Here is a 22,733-nt window from a genome sequence, read left to right as displayed (position 1 = left end):
GAGGAATGATTGATGAAATAGATGTTTATCTCAAACTGATTTTAAAATTTATTGTTTAGAATGGTATTTTGCATTTCTTTTAATGTTTACACTACTTTCTCATCACTAGAGAATAATAAGAAAATATTGTGTATGTATTTAATTACATTTGATCTTGTTCTCAAAAGTGGATATGGATAATGATTCCAAAGTTTACATGGGGAGACTAAAGACCCAGAATAGCCAACTCAATAGCGAAGGAAAAGAACTAAATTTAAAGACTGACACTACTCAACTTCAAGACTTACTCTAACGCTACGTAAATCAAAACAGTACGGTTATCAGTAAAATAACAGAAAAAAATACCTATGTAACAACAGAGAGACCCCAGAAATAGATCCAGAAAATACAGCTAACTAATCTTTGACAAAGGAGCAAAAACAAAACAATGGAGCAAAGACAGTCTTTTCAACAAATGGTAATGGAACAACTGGACATCCATTTGAAAAACAAAACAAAATACATAAATCTAGATCAAGACCTTACTTCCTTCAAAAACTAACTCAAAATGGATCATAGGCATAAGCATAAAATGCAAAACTACAAAACTACTTGAAGATAGCATATAGGAGAAATCCTAGATGACATTGGGTATGACAATGATTTTCAGAAACAAAGGCACAATCTATGAAAGAAACAGTCAATAAACTGGATTTCATTAAAATTAAAAAAAAAAAACTTCTACTCTGAAAGAAAATGTCAAGAGAATGAGAAGATAAACCACAGACTAAGAGAAAATATTTGCAGAATACACATTTGACAAAGGACTGTTACCCAAAAAATAGGAAGAACTCTTAAAATTCAACAGAAAGAAAACAACCCAAATAAAAAAATGGGCCAAAGACTTTAAAGGACATCTCTCCAAAGAAGATATACAGATGGCAAATAAGCATATGAAAACATGTGCTGCATCTTATGTTATCAACAAAATTTTGCAAATAAAACAATGAGATACCACTGCATACTTATTACAATGGCCAAAGTCAAGACACTGACAACAAAAAATGCTGTTCAGGATGTGGTGGACAGCAATTCTCACTCATTGCTGCCTGGAATGCAAAATGGTAAAGCCACTCTCAAAGAGAGTTTGGTGTCTAAACATACTTTTACCATACGTTCCAGCAAAAGCACTCTGTAGCATATATGAAAAGGATTTCAAAACTCCTATCTATACAAAAACTTGTACATGGATAAACATAGCAGTTTTATTCATAATTGCCAAAAGTTGGAAGCAACAAAGATGTGTTTCAATATGTGAATGGATACGCTGTATTATATCCAGGCCACAGAATATTAAGCTCCAAAAAAGAAGTGAGCTATCAGGGCATGAAAAGACATGGAGGAACCTTAAATGCATATTATTAAGTGAAAAAAGCCAATCTGAAATGTCTTCATTACTGTATGAGTCCATCTAAGTTGCATTCTGGAAAAGGGAAGACTGTGGAAACAGTAAATGATCAGCAGTTGGCAAGAGTAGAAGAGGGAGGGGTGAACTGACAGAGCACTGAGAATTTTTAGAACACTGAATCTACCCTATGATACCATTATAATGGATACATCGCATTTTACATTTGTCCAAACCCATAGAATTTAAAAGAGTAAACCCTAAGGTAAACACTGGACTTTGTGTGATTTTGGTGTGACAATGTAGGTTCATTGGTGGTAGCAAATGTACCACTGTGGGGGGGGGGTGCTGATAATGGAGGAGGTTATGCATTTATTGGGATGGGAAGTATATGGGGCATCTCTGTGCCTTCACCTCAATTTTGCTGTGAACTTGAAATTGCTTTTAAAAATACTCTTCAAATAAGCAAATAAAAACACAAAAGATTAAATATCACACTATATGATACTAGTTTTTTAAAATGCATTTCATCACTAAACTGGTCTATTTTGCAACAGATTAAGATATGACTAAGGCATATATTCACTGCTGTTTGATACCTATTTTATACTAAATCAACTATTTTTAAATATCCCAAATTATTTCACCATGTTTGATTTTCAAATTCAAAAGTAATAGAGAGCTCCTAAGCATGAAAATGTAAAAACAAAAATCTTTTCTTGACTGTGGGTAAACGTAGATTATAGAAAAAAAAGTAAGTCATTCTGTAGATGAAGGGAGCCAATGGAATTTAAATATGGTGCTTGTGTTTTACCTGCTTTACAAGTAATTATGGTAAATTAAAAAGGCAATATTTTTCTTAGGAAAAGTTCAAAATTTGAAATATCAAAGCATAAATCTTTTCTAATATGTTGTCTTTAAAGCATCCTGCTATATTCATCCATGTTTTGAGTTCTGCTGTCTGTCAGGAGTATAGAAAAAGTTTGAAATTGTTCATTTTTTTCATAAAGATATCAGGGTGGTATTTATAACTCCCTAGTAAATATGATTTATGTAAAATAGCTAATATAAGAGACAAGGCAGCAAACAGCTAATTCAAATGCCTCACAAAATCCTCAATTCTACTGTAAACTAACAAACAAACAAACTAAAACCCCACAAATAAATCAAGAAGGAAACTCCCTGTGGTGGAGCATTAGGATCAGTTTTCATTTGATTAGTGTAAACTGGCACGAATAACATTATTTGACAGGAAGCTTTTGTTTATATGATTGAGAGAAAATGAAAAAAGAAATCAAATAGCTTGAAAAGAAAGGCTTAATTTACACAAGGAGCTTATGAAACCCATGCTATGCTCTCACTCAAAACAAAGCTCCTATTAGTATATATTTATGGTTATTTAAATTTTCTTTCTCTGTGTACATATCCTAGAAAAAAGACACCTCAGCTTCATGATTCTAAGTAGGAATTTATGCCTGAGATATAAAGGCTTTTGATTTTTCTTTTCACAAAGTATTTCCTGTGTTATATTGAACATAGAGAGAGATAAAATAAAAGTCATAATTATAAAGTAATCCAGAAATTCAACAAAATGAAATACAACAAGGGAAATCTCTTTCTCTGTATTTCATTTTTTTTCAATAACTTTTTGTGGATAAAATGTTATACATATTCAATTTATAAAACCATAAAAAATAATAAAATTAAATTTACTCATGATATTTCAAGTAATTAGACACTGACTAGATTTAGATTCCTGGGTCTCCAGCCTCTTTTACCCTAGATAGTTTTATTAAACTGGAATATTTCTCTCTTTCTCCTTTTCTCTATCTCCCTCAATTTTTATTTAAAAACCACTTCCTCATATCATCAAAAACCACAACAAAACATAGCTTAATTTACCACATATCATACTCCTTGTAGTTTAATAATTTTCCTATTAAACAAGTCTACTTCCAAATTTTCACTTTCATTAATAGTATAAAAAAGTTATTTATCATTTACTATGCTTATAGAATGAATTCCTAAATTATTGATAAAAACAGGAATATTATTATCACATATTTTATATTGGCAGAATAAGCTCAACCTTACAATCACATCATTCCTGTAGCTGCTGATTTTATGAGATACTATTAATTACACAGAAAGATAATCATTGCCCCATCAGTAGGAATATATAATTTTATAATTACTTAAATTTTCAAACAAAGCTCTATTATTTTTGAATTTTAACATTTTATTTTGTATTAGAAAATTTTATCTTTTTCGAAAGAGTTTGTGGTTGCAATTTTTTTTATTAACATTTTCCTGTTTTTGATTTGCAAGCATCTAATTTACAGAATGTGGCTGTTTATTAGTCTCTTAACTTTACATTGTTTAATAATCCACCATCTTAACTGTGCTTTAAGTATGTTTATCATGAGGTCACGTTTATGTGTTTACTAATATTTTCTTACTTTTTATTTTTGCATGTTTTTCTTTATTGTTTTAAAAGGCTTACTGTATTACAAATCAAAAATGGTAAATTATGATTTGTTTGTGCTCTTTCATATTCTTCCCTCTTTACTGTTTAATTCATTTGAAATATCTAGTGTTTCCACCATCCTAATAGTTTAAATGATATGTCATTTCAGTTTTCATTTACCTTGGGTCTAAGATTTATCTAATTTTTATGTTTTAGTAAGTTTCAGTTTTGCTTCATTGTGCCTAGAAACATAACTTTTTAAAAAATAAATGTTTTCTCTGCTGTTTATCAATTAATCTATATTGATATAACATTTGGTAAAGCTGATTCAGATGCTGTTTTATATACTACTTATATTCTATAATTAACATTTCCCTATTTGATCTACCATAGTTCAAAAACTGTGTTGAAAGTTATTAATAGTTTGTTATACATACCTAAATTACTTTTTACGTATTTGGAATCTTTTAGTTTAACCAAAACCAAAAAAACAAAAACAAGATTCAAAACTATTATAACTTAATAGGAAGCTAATTTTACCTATAATGAAGACTTGTTTTACCTAATATAATTTAAAATTTTTAAATTATATGTTATAGTTAAATAAATTTTATATGGTCAGAGAAAAGTGATATTATAGGAATACATGGTTTAGCATCAGAAAATTCACCACTGATATTCAGTATGTACACAGAACAAAGTTGAAAAAAAAAAAACCTATGATCATTCTAACTGGTGGATAAAAGAAATCTGGTAAGTTTTAATATCTCTTGACTGTAGGCATCTTTATCTGGATTCCTCTAATGCAGAGACTGAGGCAGGGACTTGGAGCCAGGATGTTATCTGGGAGGTGATTCCAACAAGAGCAAATGAGAGACTGGGGAAAGTGAAACACCAAGTGGGAAAAACTAATAAAGAAAATGTAAAGAGCTGATTAATGCCATTTCCAACCGGGAATCCTAAGCCTTTTCTGAAGAATCTTTCAAACTATGACTCAGAATAGTTCTTCCAAGAGATCAGATATGTGACAAACGTGTTTTAGGGTCTAACAATTTCCCACGCTATGAATGTGTGAAAAACATCCTGGCAGTAAGTTGAGACTGATCAAACTGAAAATAAAATCTACGGTGCAATGATGTAGCACATCACAGTATGATATATCAACAATTCTAAGTGACCCCTGACCATGAGAAGACCCCTTTATTTGAAAAGGATCTCATTCTCTGAGGGGAAAAAAAAAATAGGACTTTTTACACAGTTGCATGTTTGTTTCAGACTGAATACTCTATAGGATTAAACAAAATACTCTAATATTTTTAACAAATTATATCAGTTATCATCAGTTTAGTTAAGTGGAGATTATTTTTATGACACCAAGACAACTTTTTTTTAAAAAGAGGAAATGACTATTTAAATGAATAAACATCCTGTTCTTAGCTGACTTTTTGATGAAGGAAATGGCCACGGAACCTTTATGAATATTCGAAATCTAACATAGATTGTTTTTCATCTTACCAGTATCAGTGTGTTTTTTCCCCCCATAGTTTTCATGTTTTAAAGCTACACGTGGCATTCTGTGTAACGTGCCTGAGTTGAGGCTGCAGTGATAGAAGAAAGAAAAGGAACAAATAGAGTGACAGGAGTTACACAAAAAGGTGGTAATGATTAAAGAATGAGAAACAGAAAGGAGATACAGGAAGAAGTAAACAGCTATACATCTCCCTTGACTTACAATGAGGTTATATCCTAATAAACCCATAGTAGACTGAAAATATCAGCAAGTCGAAAATGCATTTAATACACATAACAAACCGAACATCATAGCTTCGCCTGGCCTACCACTGCGAAAAATCATCTACCACGAAGCCTATTTCAAAATAAAGTGGCAGTATCTTTAGTAAGGTGAAAGATTTATACGATCTGAAGAGAAACCAGAGTGCAATAGCTTACATAATTTATTTAATATTACAGTGAAAGTGAACAACAGAATGGTTTTAAGTCTATCAGTCCTTTACCCTGAGGACTGCGTGGCTGACTGGGAGGTACCACTTGCTGCTACTGCCCAGCCTCATGAAAGAGTATCCAGCACATGTCACAAGCTCAGGAAAAGATGAAAATAAATTCAAAATTTGAAGTAGGGTTTGTACTGAATGTGTTTTATTATTGCCCCATTGTAAAGTTGAAAAATCAGAAGTCAGACCACGCATAGGTCAGGGACCATCTGTGCTTGTGGTAAAACTTGTCCCTTCATCAAAATATAACATTTAAAAAGAAAAAACCTTCAAAGCATTATTCTTTACAAAAACAAGTTAAATAGGTCATACATTATTGAATAGGCTTTCATTAATACATGTCCATGGTGTCTAAATTCTTGTTCATTTGAACTGAAGAGCCCTGATCATTATCTGGCTTCTTTTTCTTGAGGACATTATTTACTTGTAATTGTCCTTGTTTCTTATAACTCCTGTATCTTGGTCCTCTGATTTCCTTACATCTAATTTAATGAATTAATACAATTTAAACTATTGTGAAAATGTCTCAGAGGTTAATTTCAAAAATAAGCTTAAAAACACGTACAATTCTAATAGGTACACAGGAACTCCGAAAGAATCTACAGACAAACCCAGCGTTAATCAAGTTATTTTGTCAAATATTTTAGGGGTACAAGGATAATTTTCAAACGTTAATTTTACCAGAAAGAAAATATAACAAGTGAAATTTATCACTTGTTATACCCATACCAATTTATTTTCTCTCTCAGCCATCATGGAAAATATGTACCATCGACATTTATGGTAGTTTCCTAGGACTGTCATAACAAAGTACCACAAACTGAGTGGCTTTAAACATCAGAAAATTATTCTCTGACAGTTTTGGAGTCTAGCAATCTGAAATCAAGGTACTGGCAAGGCCATGCTCCCTCCTCAATCTGTAGGAGAAGATCCTTCTTGCCTCTTCCTGCCTTCCCGTGGTGGCCACCCGCCCCTGGTGTCCTCGGCTTGTTGCAGTGTAACTTCAACCCCTGCCTCAGTCTTCTGTTCTCTTTTTGTTTCTTTCTTCACATGGCCATCTTCTTATGAGGACACTAGTCATATTGAATTAGGGGGTCTATCCTACTTTAAATAGGACCACATCTTAACTAAATTATACCTACAGAAATCTTATTTCCAAATAAGGTCATATTCGAGGTAATAGGAGTTAGAACTTCAACATATGATTTTGGCAGGGGGTGGGGGGGGTGGGATGCAATTCCACCCGTAGCGATTTTTAAATATATTTTAGAAAAAAAAAATATGGTTAGTGTGACTACAAAATTAAAAATGAGTTGCACGATTGAACTGTAGAAAACCAGAAGTTCTCTTTATAGGCTCCTCTTCAGCCTGAACTCCCAATGTTAGAATATCTCAAGACTTCCATCCTTGGCCCTTATTTCATCCCTGTCGTCTCTCCCTAGTTCATCTCATCATTGCTGATGACCCCTGGACTGAACTCATTCTGTTGCATTCGATTGTTCTTAGGTTTGAATGAGTCAACATCTATGGAGCTTCTGCTGGTACCCTGTGAGTGCTGGATGAGCTTACGTGATTATTACTGTTCTTCAGTATAAAAGAGATTAACTTAAATGACCTTTTGAAAATAAAATTTAAAGGAGTTGTTCAATTAATTCTAAATCAATTGAGATCTCTCACTTTCTAATATCATCTCTTCCCAATAACCTCAGGGTGAAAAAAGGAAATCTGTGAAGTAGAGAGGTGTCACCTGATGTGATAAAGTGACCACCACCAGCAGAAGTGACAGTCACCAGAAAATCAAAGTGTGAGTCATCCATCTGAAAAGCTAGAGAATTAGGGCATGTAAATTGATGTAGTAGTGCTTCATAAAAGCAGTAATCATTAAGCAGGAAGAAAAACAAAGAACAGGCCAAGTTTTCTCCATTAAATTTTGTCTTTCCTTGCAGTTGAATGTTTTTAATCAATTAGCAGTTGGACTAGTAGAAAGTTTGGGTTCAGGTTTATCAACCACCCCACTTGCTTTATCCTACCACCATACATGCATGCATATGTACACACACACACACACACACACACACACACACACACCCCTGGAGTTTGCAACAACTGACAATCAAAAAATGTGACATGGGCGTACCTCATTTATCATGCTTTGCTTTATTATACTTCACAGATACTGAGTATTTAACAAATTGAAGGTTTATGGCAACCCTAATCAAACAAGTCTATTTGTACCATTTTTCCAATGGTATTTTTTTTAATTAAATTTTTTTCATATGTGTGCTATCGCCCATGTATTAGGTTATAGTATAGTGTAGTTGTGAATATAACTTTTATATTCACTGACTGAGAAGCCTATACATTTATGTGACTTGTTTTATTGCCATATTCACTTTACTGCCATGGTCTGGAAACAAACCTTCAATATCTCTGAGGCACCCCTGTATTTATGTGAGTTTTATTATTTAAAATTGTGGAATGGAGAGTGCTGAATGGCAGAAATCAGTGGACAGGACAGAGTCCCTGAGAAAAAGATCCATTTGCTAGCTTACTGAGGGTTCCTGCCTCAAACTATGTGGGAAAAAGAGAACAAAGAGAAGGAGGGAGGACTGACAGGAGACAGACACAAAGACAGAGAGAGAGAAGCAGAGAGAAAAAAGGAGGAGGAAGAAGAGCAATGCTCTATTTTTAATGTATTACCTCCACCTTGTTCTAATACGTGCTATAATCTGAAGACCAATTTGTATTTTTCACAAGTCAGACAAATCATTCATTCTCCAATGAGGTAAAAAGCAAAGTTAAAAAAATGCTGTTTTTATTCTAATAAAATTTTACTAAGGATACATGAAAGAAATAAATTAAATTTCTCTCTAAATGTATATTATCAAACATGATACAAATTTTGTTTCAACAAAAAGAAAATAAAACACTTAACTCCACCTATATGTGCCACGTCTTCTGTCATTACTCATTGTCCAGTCCACTACAGCAAAGTAAAATTTAACTATAGAAGATGAGCAATACATTGTGATATATCTCAGCCAAACTCTTTACAGAAAAGAACTGGTTAAGTTATAAAGACCGTTTATTCTTAATTGAGAATAAAACAGTTTTGAAAGTATACTTATGGTGTATACATTTCATATATAAATATGCCAATATAATTCAAATATTCTTCAGTCCTTTACGCTTTGTAAAGCTTAAATTTTGCCAATGCTTGTCTCAAAGAATCCAGTAAATTAAGTATAAACATTCCTATTTAAGATAAGAAAATTAGATCTTGATGAGTTTATATAACTTATCTAAAATCAGATACAAATAATGTTTTAGAACACGACTCCCCATTTTTTTCCCCTCCATTGGTTAGAGAATGTGTGTGTGTGTGTACACCTGTGTTTGTGTGTAGTAAAGAGAAGTGAATACACTTTTGTCAGATCTGGGAAGACTGAATGGGAATAATGATTATGGGCCTGCTGATGACAAGGAGGAGAGTATGTCTAAAATATAGTGTAAATAAATCAAAGTGGATTTGCCCAGACTGACTGAGACATTTGTTTTTACGTAAGAAACCTGTAATGATGCTACTCATCCTAAAAAAGTGGAGAAAAATATCTTTTCTGAAAAGCGAAGTCATTTAGAAAACATGCAGGACAAGGATCTTTGGAGTACCAAATGCATGTATTTCATAATAAAGATACATAATTAAGTGGAAAGAAAGAAACCATGTCTGGAGTAGCATTTAAAATGGCCAACCATTATCTGGCAGAACATATGGACGCCCACCAGGTAAGAGCTTCTATACCCCTCCTAGACTTGTGAAAAAGGCCATATTGGATTCTCCCTCCAGCAACTCCTCCAGTTTACTACACCTGTATAAATGAACCCAGCAAAGAAACCATTCAACCAACTCACACAATGATAAGAAATAATAAATTCATGTTGTTTATAGCCACTATGTTTTAGGCTCCTTTGTTTAGCAGCAATCAAAAGCCAATACACTGACCAAGTCAGGCATGAAGTGAGAATAATGTAATTTATGGACATTTATACTTTAATAAATCTATGTTGGCCACCACGTTCACTGCGATATTCATTGATTATACAACAAGACTAGAGAGTGCTCCTGCCCCCACGGAACTACCATACAGACCAGCAATCCCATGACAGGGTGTAAATATCTAAAAACAACGTGTTGAACAGTCATCTGCACCCCCATGTGCATTGTAGGATTATTTATAATAGCTGAGACATGACAACTTAAGTTTCCAGTGATGGATGAATAGATAAAGAAGCTGTGGTATATACAAAAAAACCCAGCATTCAGCCATAAAAAGAGAAGGAAATTCTGCCACTCACAACAACATGGATGGATGCTGAGAGCATTATGCTAAGTGAAATAAGTCACACAGAGAGAGACAAAAATGGTACGATCTCACTTACATGTGGAATCTTAAAAAAATAGAGCTCAATTTCAGATTTGTGGTTATCAGAGGCAGGGGATTTTTGGAGGTTTGGGGGGTAGGAAATTTTGATGCAGGTAATCAAAAGATAGAAACTTTCAGTTGTAAGTACTGGGGATGTTATGTACAACATGATGACTTACAGTTAACACTGTTGTGTAAGTTTGAAACCTATTAAGACAGCAGATCCTAAGAGCTGTCATCACAAGGAAAAAAGAGTTTCCCTTTTTTGGCATCTGTATGAGACGGTGGATGTTAACAAAACTTACTGTGGTAATCATGTCACAATATATGTAAGTCATTATGCTGTACACCTTAAACTTACACAGTGATGCATATCAATGATTTCTCAATAAAACTGGGAAAAGGCTGGATAAAATCTAATTGCCAATGAAGGAACTGTCCTGTTGGAGATGGTTTTCTCTCCTTGTCCAATATTTACAGCTTTACCACAGTTATATTTTTGACAGATGGCACAAGAAGTCACCTCTTGCTCAAGACAGGAGTAAAATTTCTTTACCAACGTGGGTAGTAGAGTGGATGTGATTTCTCCCTTCCATGTTGAATGATAATGTAGAGGTCAGACAGTAAATATTGACCATCTAGGTATCTCCAAAGTCTATCTGGGTGGATTAAACATCCAGTTTGTTTCTGACTCATCTTTTCATATTCAGGAGCTTTAAACTGAGAGATTTGAAGTTTCTCAACTAGGAAGTCAGTTGGTAAGTAGGGTAGATTCAAGACCCTGCCTGATCGTGATGAGACTGGAACAGATTTATGAGCTTAGCATACTTGTCAGAGGCTGAAATTCCTTTTGCTTTGGGAGTTTCTACCTCAAGTATGGCTATCTCCTTTGACAATTACAAAGTTTCTAAGATGACAGAAACCTGTGGGGAAAAGACAAGCCTGACCAAAATTCAGTCAAGACAAGGAAAAGGGTAAAATAATGGGCAGCAATGAACACGTGGTCTGTGGTCTGAGAGTAGAGAGGATCAAGTGTGTGGTGACTAGTAATTTCTTTATATTAAAAAAAAAGGGGGGGGGGCTCAGGGAAAAGGGGCAAAGGGTATGTCTGTCCCATTCAAATATGGTTTGCTCAAAACAGCTATTTTAATTGAATCAAAAAAAGGAGAGAGATGGGAGAGGAGGGGAGAGAGAGTCAAGAACCACAGCAATCTAAGAAGCAGGCTGCGAAGGGATTGTGATTTTTATGACTTTACATGTTCTGTCCTTCCTGACTTTCTTTCAGCTATCAGAATTCCCACTGAGAATTCAAGACTCAGGGAAGATTCCATTTCATCTGGAAACCATTCCCTGAATCCAAGGTTTATCTCTGTTTTCTTCCTCAAAACATTTCTTTCTCTCAGTAGACTGGGTTCCTTGGAATCACAAACCACTGTTTCCTCAACTTTACCCTAATGGCCGATACTTGACATTCAATACATGTCAGGTTTTGCTGTTGTTATTGACGTCCCTTACATTGCTGTCTTCATAAAGTTATGAGAAAAACATACTATATTGAAAAATATCTGTACAGGGAGCACTACCTACGTTGTAGTTTCTTATATATATTATTAAAAAAGAAATGTACCTTCTACAATGTGACTTTAATAAGAAAGATTTCCTTTTTATTCTTCACATGTTAAAAACTCACTTAGGCAATTATGTTTTATTTCTGCTACTGTCAAACTAAACGCAGGGGAGTAATCTAGGCATTATTCTTGTCACCAGAAAGCAATGACTTTCTTTTGCAGAAACAACACATGCCTTGCGCTAGTCCAGTCTGATGACCCTTGTGGATGCTTGGTTATTTGCAGATGATATATAACAAGGGTGCAAGAGTATGCTGGTCTCATCAGTTCTACTATGGCCATTCCTCATCTAAGACTTTCTCCCTTTCCAGAGAATTTCAGCCATTCTGGATCCCAGGCCTGTGATCCTAGCAATGAGCTCAAGGCTGAGCACAAAATATTTTTGTGCGTGTAGTAGGTTTGAACTGTAGAAATGACTGCAACTTTATTACTTATACCTAAGAGAGTTCAGTCTATTCCCAAGCACTTACATTTCACATAAGGCACAAATTGCTGTAAGCGATGTTTTTCGTATATTAAAACCTAGAGTTTGCTTTGGTATTTTATACATTTTTCCTTTTATCCTTATAGTATGCTTATATCACAGGCGTATCAGTAATTATTAATAAAAATTATTAATTTCAGATAAAAATAAGGTGAAACCCCTTATTTCACATTGCATAAATGTAGAATGTGGGACCACGTGTTTATGAATGTTATTTTCCTGTTGGTCCATTTCTGTAAGTTTTGCTTCCCTAAGCTTTTTTTCCTACCTATTCTTTGTCCTCAAAGGAGCACTTTGAAAATTAGTTGTACGACTATAAATATGATTTAAGTTCCCCAGGGAGAAAGCCCTCAGAAACTAGAATATGTAATACATTTATTCAGTAAATTGTTATATCAAATCATCATCTAAAGAGATGTTTATTGAGTTTGCAAAGTGCAGAAAGCATAAAGATATCATCTTAAAATGAAATCTTATAAAAACAATTTAAGAGGAAATCGGCCACCCTCAATATTACCTTTTTAAAGCCTCTACTTTACACTACCTTTAACAGCTAATGTCTATTCATATTTGCAATTCCAATTACATAATTTAGACTGAACTATATTTTAATTTTGTTATATTAGTGATTTTCCGTAAGCATGATATATAGTGGTATCACTTTCCTTTCACAAACACAATTATTGCAACTTTTTCTAGCTTTATAAACATTTTCAATTTATGACGCCTAAATACAGAGCTTTCTTCCTCCTCAAATTAAAATTATACAAGAAATTTAAGTATTTACTAAAGTACTAAAAATGTTATTAGATTATTATGAGCAAACCATAGACACCAGAATATCTCCATATATAAAAACCATGAAATCAGATCAAATGTGCAACTCACTAAAACAGATTAACAGTCTTAACATCAGTCAAAGGAAAAAAGCCTCAGAATCAAGTAACTTGTAGTCTGAACAATGTCCAGAATAAGTCAGGGTTTGAGAAATGGGCACTGAAATAGTCGTGCAATTACTTGGTTAATTAATTTAAAGGCTGTGGAGTAACGGGTTCAGCCCTTCCTCTCCGAACTGCCAGCACCCCGTGTTTTCTAAAGGGCAAAGGCTACACATCACTTCCTAAGTGGTCAGTTTTGAAATGGGAGAAATAGGTCAATGTCCCAGGTAACCCGAAAGATTGTCAGAGCGAAGAAACTTCACACCCAGAATATTATCTTCCTAACAGAAAGCTTGTGTAGCTATTCATATAACAGCAGATATTGAGTAACTTCTCATAGGAACCTGTATTTTTCCTCAGAGGAAGAAAGATAATCATCTTTGGATGACCAAACACAACTAAGTTATCAACAGTCAAAAGAGATGGTTATTTTTAAATAGAAATCATCAACGAAGTTGGAAAATATGTATCAATATATAAATTCCAAATATACATATTTATATTTGATTCGTTTAAATGAGATTAGACGATTGCATTATCTGTTTAAATATTAAAAAATATATAATCATATATTTTTCATATTCTTGTCACTTGCCATAAGGAACAAAATAATGTGTTGATGATCTACTTCTGTTTTACAAACCCCATAACTGCTTAAACTTTTCAGAGATTTTAGTTTAATTTTCACTAAAGCAGCATGTTATTAAGGTAATACTTATACTCTGAGTGCATCTCGAGTCTGTTGTTAGAAATAACTTTTACAAGAATAGTTCTGTAATATCTTTCCCCAGCTCCATGGGGAAAAGGAACTATTTCTCATTTTTATCTTGTGAGATTTCTTTCACAAGGAGGTAGGAAAGCTTGTGGCTTTCAGAACCTCAAAATTGTGGGTATCTATTAGTGAGCAATGAGAGTCAAACAAAATATGACTAAGAAACTCAAAACCTAACATATGAAAAGAAAAGCAGCAGAACCAGACTATGAGCAAATGGATTCTAGAAAATGGAATGTTTTACATACATAGCCTTTGAAAGGCTTTGCTGAAAATTTAAGTAGGCGGATGGCTTTCTTACAAGGATTAATTTTAAGCTTCAACCCAGTCATTGAATATTCAAACGGCGACTTTTAAAACTAAGTTTGATATAAGATAAAGCTGAGTTTCTCTACACAGTATTTGGGCACAGCCCTTTAAAGGGATATCTTTACTTTTTTATTTCTGTAAGAGATGAGTTAGAAATGAGAGATAGGGAAGAGTCAGAGAAGGCAAGAGGAAACTTTGGAAAGCTGAAAATTTTGATAGAAAGCCTGATGGAGAAACTGCCAAAAGAACAGAAAAATTAAGCTACTTAATTGTAAGGCTCAGTTGTTTCTTGCCTAAAGATCTTTCTGAAGTTGAGAGATGTGGTAACCATGACCACTTGGTTTCACATCCCAGCTCTGCTACCTAGCTATATGACCCCGGGAGAGCCACTTCACCTCTCTCTGCTCAATTTTCTCATCTATAATATGATGATAAAACTAGGACCTACTTTATAGAGTTGTTTGAGAACTAATTTACCTAATACATTTAAAAATCTTCGACTGGTGCCTCTATAAACATTTGAAACCTATCCATACTTCTTTTAATTCCATAAATTCTCTCAGTGTTGAGCCTGCACAGTAAGCACACCCTTCCTTAGCTGACTGGGCTATACTTTGAAGTAGGTATGGGGTAAGCAGACTGGTATCTAATCTTCCCTTTGGATCAGTGCTGGGAAAAAAAGAGAATTCAGCCTCTGACTGCTTCTGAAGCCTTATGTGTCTAGTGGCTCTTATTCTTAGATTCAAATACATAACTTGATTCTTTACACTAAACTCTTCTTGAACTAGCTGGTTTGGTCTGTGTTCCTTGCACTCAAAAATGCCATGACTAAAACCATTACAGGACAAAAATAAGTGCAGCTACATTGCCCCCTTTCAAAAATCTAGGCCTTAATGTCTATGTATCATGTGTTAATTTGAGCAATCTGATATAGGTACAATTCATAAGTGTGATCATTTTTTTCAGTATATTACAGATATTTCAATAGGAAGATGAGAAAATACATTATTTTGCAATACAGATGTTTCCAAATGTTGCTTTTCTGTTGATTTCTGTTTATATATAGAAGCATGAACCATCAGCAGTTTTGTATTGATTGCTCAGTTTTCTGCTGACGATGTCTGTGACTGAACCAAAATGACTAAAATAATACATGCTGTAGAGACAGGTGATACATATCAAGAAATTCGGTTTGAAAAACATGGTTATTGAAGATTTAGCTTAAGTTCTGTCTGTTTCCTAACTAATTTGGAAAGGCTGGGGGAGAGCTGAGTATCAATTTGATAATGATAGTAAAAACCACACCATTGATTTAGATTCTGGCATCCAAACATTTAAGATTCCTGATACCCAAACTCTAAGAAAACCAATATACAACACTATCTCCATCTATATATCCATCCACCTAACTGGAAAATAACTCTATGCACTTGTTAATATTCTAAGCACTCCTAAAAAATTGAGACCAAAAGTTACCCTATATAGTGTTGATTTTCATATTTTGGAGAACTTGTATGTACCTAGCTATTATGAAAATACACACACACAAACACACACACATACATAAACACACACTTAAAAATGAATGAGACATTCAGTATGAAAAGGAAAACATGACCTCAGAAGAAAATATTAAGTAAAATGCGTTATGGGAAGATCTACACATATACAAGAATTCAACTTCACAGTTCAAAGTTCTACATAATATTTCAAGGATTCAGAGGTGCTCTTCCTCCCTGAGCCTTTCCATTGTTTGCTTTGGAGTAACCTCGATAGTATTCCAAATAACTTCAAAAATTATTTAATTGTGGTTATCATACAACCTGACAAACCCTTGGTCTGACGCTATGTTACCACTAACTACTGAGTATGATGCTGTGAATCTCATCCTATAAAAGTGACGGGACCCACACAGGGAAAGTTCCTAAAATCCAAGTACACTGAAAGATTATTTATGAGTTGAAATTTCATTATAGGATGACTGAAAAATAAGAGGAGTACCCCCACCCCAAAAAATCCAACCAAACCATGGGCAGAAGGCTTGAATGGACATTTTTCCAAAGAAGACATACAGGTGGCTAACAGGCACATGAAAAAATGCTCAACATCACTAACTATCAGAGAAATGCAAATCAAAACTACAATGAGGTGTCACCTCACACCTGTCAGAATGGCTTCACCAAAAAGTCTAAATAACAAATGTTGGTGAGGATGTGGAGAAAAGGGAATCCTCATATACTGTTGCTGGGGATGTAAATTGGTGCAGCCACTATGGAAAACAGTATAGAATTTCCTTAAATACTAAAAATAGAACTACCATGGATCCAGCAGTTCCACTCCTGGATTTATATCCAGAAAAATAAAACTCTAATTCAAAAAGTTTCATGCACCCCATTATTCGTGGCAGTCCATTTACAAAATCCAAGACATAAAACAGTCCATGTTCCTATCTAAAGACATTTGGATTAAGAAAACATGGTGTACATATATAGTGGAATGTTACTCAGACATAAAAAGAATGCAATACTGCCTTTCGCAGCAATGTCGAAGGACCTTGAGAATATTATGTTTAGTGAAATAAATGACACAGAAAGACAAATACTATATGATATCCACTTGTATGTGGGATCCAAAAAACAATGCAAATGAATGTACATACAATACAGAAATAGACTTATGGACATAGAAAACAAACTTGGGGTTACGAAAGGAGAAAGGGACAGAGAAAAGGACAAATTAGTGTTATGGAATTAACAAAACAGTACATAAAATAGATAAGCAACAAGGATATATTTATAGTACATGAAACTATGCCCATTATCTTATAGTACCCATAATGAGATATCATCTGCAAAAATACTGAATCACTATGCTGTACACCTGAAACTAATTCAATATTGTAAATCAATTATACTTTAATTTAAAAAAAGATTATAGTTAAAATTTCTATTTCAAATTTTATCGATATTTTGTTTATAAAAATTTCCCTTCTCCCCACCCCTATGAGTATGTAACAAACTAATTGATCATGAAAAACTCTTCAACCATTTCTGAAGTACAACTTTTACTTAAAAAAAAAGAATTTAAAAGCTGACAAACAAATTTCCTAAGTTTCTATTATTTTGTCCTCTATGAATGTGATTTTAAATGTGGCTGAGAATTTTATTTATGTGCAACATTAATGTAAAATATCTACCTAAGAGTTAATTGGATAAAAAAATGTTTAACCTGCTTATTAGGCTTCCTGCAGTTAATACAGAATTACATTTGGGTGTTGGAATTGACTTAAACGTTCAGGAAAAAAAAAAGTTGTTTCTGATTCTACTGATCTTGCCACTGCAAATCAAAAGGACATTGCAGAATAAGCAAAAAAAGGACAAGGATATAGGACCAGCCTTTGACCATTACTACTGTGTACCTACAACTGAATTTGCATCCCAGCAATACCATCAAGTAACTATGGAGGTCACAACAGATGAATGTCTTAAGAATTCTGTAGCTCAGTTTGCTCATCTGTTTCAGGGATATAGAGTGTCAATTACCATTTCAGTGCCACTACGTGCTGACTGCCTGTTAAGCAGTTTTAGAGTTTGAAAAGGTGGCAGGAGATGGCAGGATATGAGCATACACGTGATCCAAGGGACAGACAGAGTTTGATGCAGGATTCATGTGTACTTACGTACATGATGTATTTGCCATTTAGTCACTTTGTTATCTTGGACAAATCACAGAATCTCTCTAAATGCCATGCCTCCCCTTAACATGGAGAAATAATAGTAATCCTTACCTCACAGTGCTGTTAAGAGAATCAAAGACAATTAATGCAAAATAATTTCTAATTATAAATAAAATACATGTTTTGTCTTTTGGTGAGGTATGTTTTAGGTAATCTCACCATTAAAAGACACATGGACGCTGTGTACATTAAATAGGAATTCTTACTATAGTACAATTATAGAGAACACAAAAAAAAAAAACCCACAAAGAGTGGAGAATAAAGAAACTTTCACTCTTTCCTTAAGTATATTTCAGTGCAGGTAATCTATATTAAGTAAAAAGTTGTACTTAGGTAGTCCTTTACATGAAAATAATTACCATTATAGGGACTTCATTTGAACCTTCAGAGTTGGCCGACTGATCAGCTCATCCCAAAAACAAAACGATAATGTAACATCCCCTTTCAAAAACTGACCCTCACCACCAGGAAGACAATTAAGTATTCACGAAAAGTATGATCTTCCTACATTTCATTAAATGCTGAGTCAATATACTGAAGTGAGAAAAATATTGTAGAAATAGTTACCTAATTTGGACACACTTTCTGATGATTATTCACAAAAGCATTTAGTCTGCATTTGTTCCCTTAAATCCTATGTGGTTATGACTAAGATTTAGTTTCTTATTTTATCTCCCTTAATAATGATTCCAAATTCCCAAGCATATATCCATTTTCAATTAGAAATATTAATTAAATTAGATACCATATTTCACTAGTAGAAAAGTGAAATCAACTAGGATTTACTAAATACTTATACAGAAGGTGCACTAGGTATCCAGGTGGATAAATAAAAGGAATACATTATGGATTCTTGACTTAAAGGGTAATGTATAAGTATGGGCTATCATCTGAAAATAAGCTAAGAAAATTTTATAAAGGAAAATTACCAAGCTCGGTATTTAGAGAATAGATATACAGAGACTATGATGAATTTATCAGTCTGAGTGAATGGTATAAACATATCTCAAAGGCGAAAAAAACAACAACAACAGGATTTCCTGAGAATGAGTTAGGCTGATTTAATGACTCTGAGAAAGGCAACGATGGAAGGTAGATCACAATTGGTTGCTTGGGACAAAAAGGTTTAGACTTTGAAACACTAGGTTTAGGTGTTTTTATTTGATGCTTTCCATTTCTCTAAATGGAAAGTCATTTAAAATTTCTGAGGATAAATTATTATCAGAGTAATAATGAAAAAACAGAAATGGAAATGTCAGTTAAACTGGAGAGGTTTTTTTCTCTCTTTTTTTAATGCAGGCAAAAGATACCTAATGCCGTAACTACAGTGGTATTAGAATAAAGGAAAAGAATATGCATGTGAGAAATCCTAAAGAATCAGAGTCATTAGGATTTAGCAAACAAAGAGTTAACAGAGGAGCCAGAACTAGCTACCAAAATAGGAAAGCTTTTTAGTCCAGGCAGCTTCCAGAACTGGAATATTAAGAAGTTAAACTCCTCTGAGTGTGCAGGGGGAAGTATTTTAAAAGCCTGTTGAATTTGAAGCAGAACATTAAGTGGAAATATCCAAGGAGTCACTGTAAATTGGGAAATGCAGACTGAAACTCCAGAAAGAAGTCAGACTGGCAAGAGTAACTTTAGGGTCCAGGGTACAGAAGTGACAGTTGAGGCCGTGGACCTGCGTGAGACCTCTGATGGAAAGCCAGCTAGCAAAAGGTCTCCCCGGAGGCACTTGGGGAGTATCTCCACATTATGCATGCATATTTCAAGAAGAAGCCTCAAGGGGAGTTACACGTTATGAAATTTAGAGGAAGCAATATTTTTAACAAGAATTAAATGACCAATTGTGTTACCCTCTACAATGAAGTCAAAGAAGGTGGGACAAAGAGGAGAGAACTGGATTGACAACAGGAAAGACTTTGTCAAGATAATTAAGTTCGGTAGAGATGAAAGCCAGATTAAAAGGAGTTAAAGTAGTAATTGATGAGCAACTGGAGGCAGCAAATAACATACCAGGCTTTCTAGAACGTTTAAAATTAGAACTTTTAATTAATCAGACAATTCTTGAAGCAGTTATATTTAGCCAGAAATTGGAGTTATCACTGAAGCCAGATTACACACAGCCAGCGATAAGGAGGGTGTGCTCTGGCGGCTGGAGTAGGGTGGAGGGCTGGGCACAGAGAGTCCAGGGGCCTGCCTAGTCGGCAGAGGGCAGACTGGGCCTCTGAGGGGGCAGCCTGGTCAAAACGCTGCTTCTTCCAAAAAGTCAAGTAGGCATTCCTTGAAGAAATGCAGGTAGATATGAAAAAGGAGGAGCACTTGGTGTCAGGAGGGGATCTCAGGAGAGAGACAGAGTATCAGACAGTTCAGAAACTATGCATAGTAAAATACTGTGTGTGAAGGGTGCGGGGAGCAATCACTGAGAATTTATGACAGTGGTGCAAAATGAGACTAAAAAGGAAGTCATGCTCTCTTAAGTACTGCTAAGAAATTTGAACTTTCCCTTGAGGAGAAAGAGTACTAGGATTCTAAGCATAAGAGCAATGTTTATCTCAGGGAATCACAAGATTAGCAAAGCTATTCCCTTAGTTTTTGAAAAAAAGAGAAAGGCAGAGAAAATGAGCACTGTCAACTGTCAATCACGGACAACAATTTGCATCCACTCCTTCTAGTTTGTCTTTTCTGATGCCTCCAAGGATGGGAATTATGAAACTCATAAATGCCCTGCGTTTTAGTTTTATATTATAGCTTGCCTCTAAAAAAAGTCTGGGTGGTCTCTGATGGTAAAGTAAGAGCAACTTTAAAACTGCTGGGGAGGATGATTCATCATACAAGGGATTTATTTAGATCAGAGGCACAAACCGGTATGAATCTGAGCCAGCCGATGGGAACCAAAAGGAGGGAAGTTAGCAGTAAGGTCAGCACCTCATGAGAGCTTCCAATCACACAGATGCTAAAATGAACTCTTCCCTGCATTCAAAGATATCAAAGAATTTCTCCACACAAGTAGGAAAAAACCCTGTAGCTAGAAAATATCACAAATAATGATTGATTAGGGTGAAAAGTAGCCAGTCACTTGGACATTACTTGCCTATACCAATAGCTTACAAAAACGGAAGAAATAAAATTCTAGACTCCACCCATTTGTTTCATTTGTTAGTTCAGAGTTCTGAAAGAGCACTTTAGATCATGAGGCTTACCAGGAATAAATACATCAGCGCAGCTGAGCTATACATTTCCTTGAATCCCAGATGAGGAGCCCACACCCATCATTTTCAAGAATAACCGCCCAGAGGGAAAAATCTTCAATAAAAGATAAAATAAAGAAGATTTTAAAAAATTACTGTGGGCTGGTTATTAGGGACAAACTTTCCTAAAATGAATGATCACGTTTCAAACTCGTGACCCAAAACCGTTGCTCTTCTTAGCTGTGAGATCGGCACCCACCAGCACACTGTGTGTTGGGAGAAAGATGCCTTTTTAAGATCTGTTAATTTAACTTATGTAAATTAATTGGCTGAAACATGAAGTAAGAATGCAGAATTTTACCATTTGGATGGCTTTATTAACTGAAAAGTCAGGTGTTAAAATACATTTAAAGCTCTGTTGTTCTGTTCTCTGCTGGTGTAATGTGGGCAGATTCTCACTTGTTAATTATATTGTGTAGAAAAAAGTAGAAAAACTAAATCGAGAGAAATAATATACTCTATATTAGTTCTTTTTTTGCATAGAAGCTTATGCCCACAAAGAAATATGGCACTTACTGTCACAAAACCAGCTTTGTCCCAATCACAACCTCACAGTCCCAAATTTAAATTATTATGATAGATTTCCTTTTTCGAATATTGCGTTTTACTGGAATAAAATCTCTTATTACTCTACCATCAGCATTCATCATTGTGCAATAGATACTTAAAAAGCCAACCCAGAAACTCTCTAGAAAATCTTTAAAAAAAAAACCTTGACTCTTATATTTCAGAGAACCAACTTTCCAAAATAAAGTACTGATGTCACTTCAAGAACAAGTCAGAGTTACTTGTTTTTCAAACTACACATGGTCCCAAATTCTGGCTTTAGAATTATTCTTCACCCCTTTACCCTACTGTTAGAATGTTGTTAAAAGACTGAATTTCAACTTACCAGTTACTCCTAAAATTTATAATGATGTTTACTTGTGAGGAAACTGATTTCACAACTATTATTTCATAGATGTGATTCCTCAGACATAGTAGACATACAGCAGTGTGCATCTCTTTTGAAACATTTATTAACCTGAATCTTTTCTATGGGTTTTAAACACCAAAAGCTACTTCCAAAATTCCTCTCCTGATTTAGATTCAGCATACTCAATTTTGAATAATTTATAAATATATGTATAGTTATCAAACTAGATATATCTTTTTATATCTCTATTTCCAGATTCTAGTGTTTTTGACAATCTTTCAAACATATGTAAAAATGGATACAACGTTTGCTTGAAAATGTTGTTCATTGAAAGGTGAAATGAGGATAATAACTTGTATCTCATTTTACCCACTGGAAAAATATGAGATGATGCTTATGAAGTATGGATTTAGTG

The sequence above is a fragment of the Vicugna pacos genome, chromosome 4, assembly GCF_048564905.1.
Source record: "Vicugna pacos chromosome 4, VicPac4, whole genome shotgun sequence".
NCBI classification, from domain to species: domain Eukaryota; kingdom Metazoa; phylum Chordata; class Mammalia; order Artiodactyla; family Camelidae; genus Vicugna; species Vicugna pacos.
Note: the sequence above shows the minus strand (reverse complement) of the source record.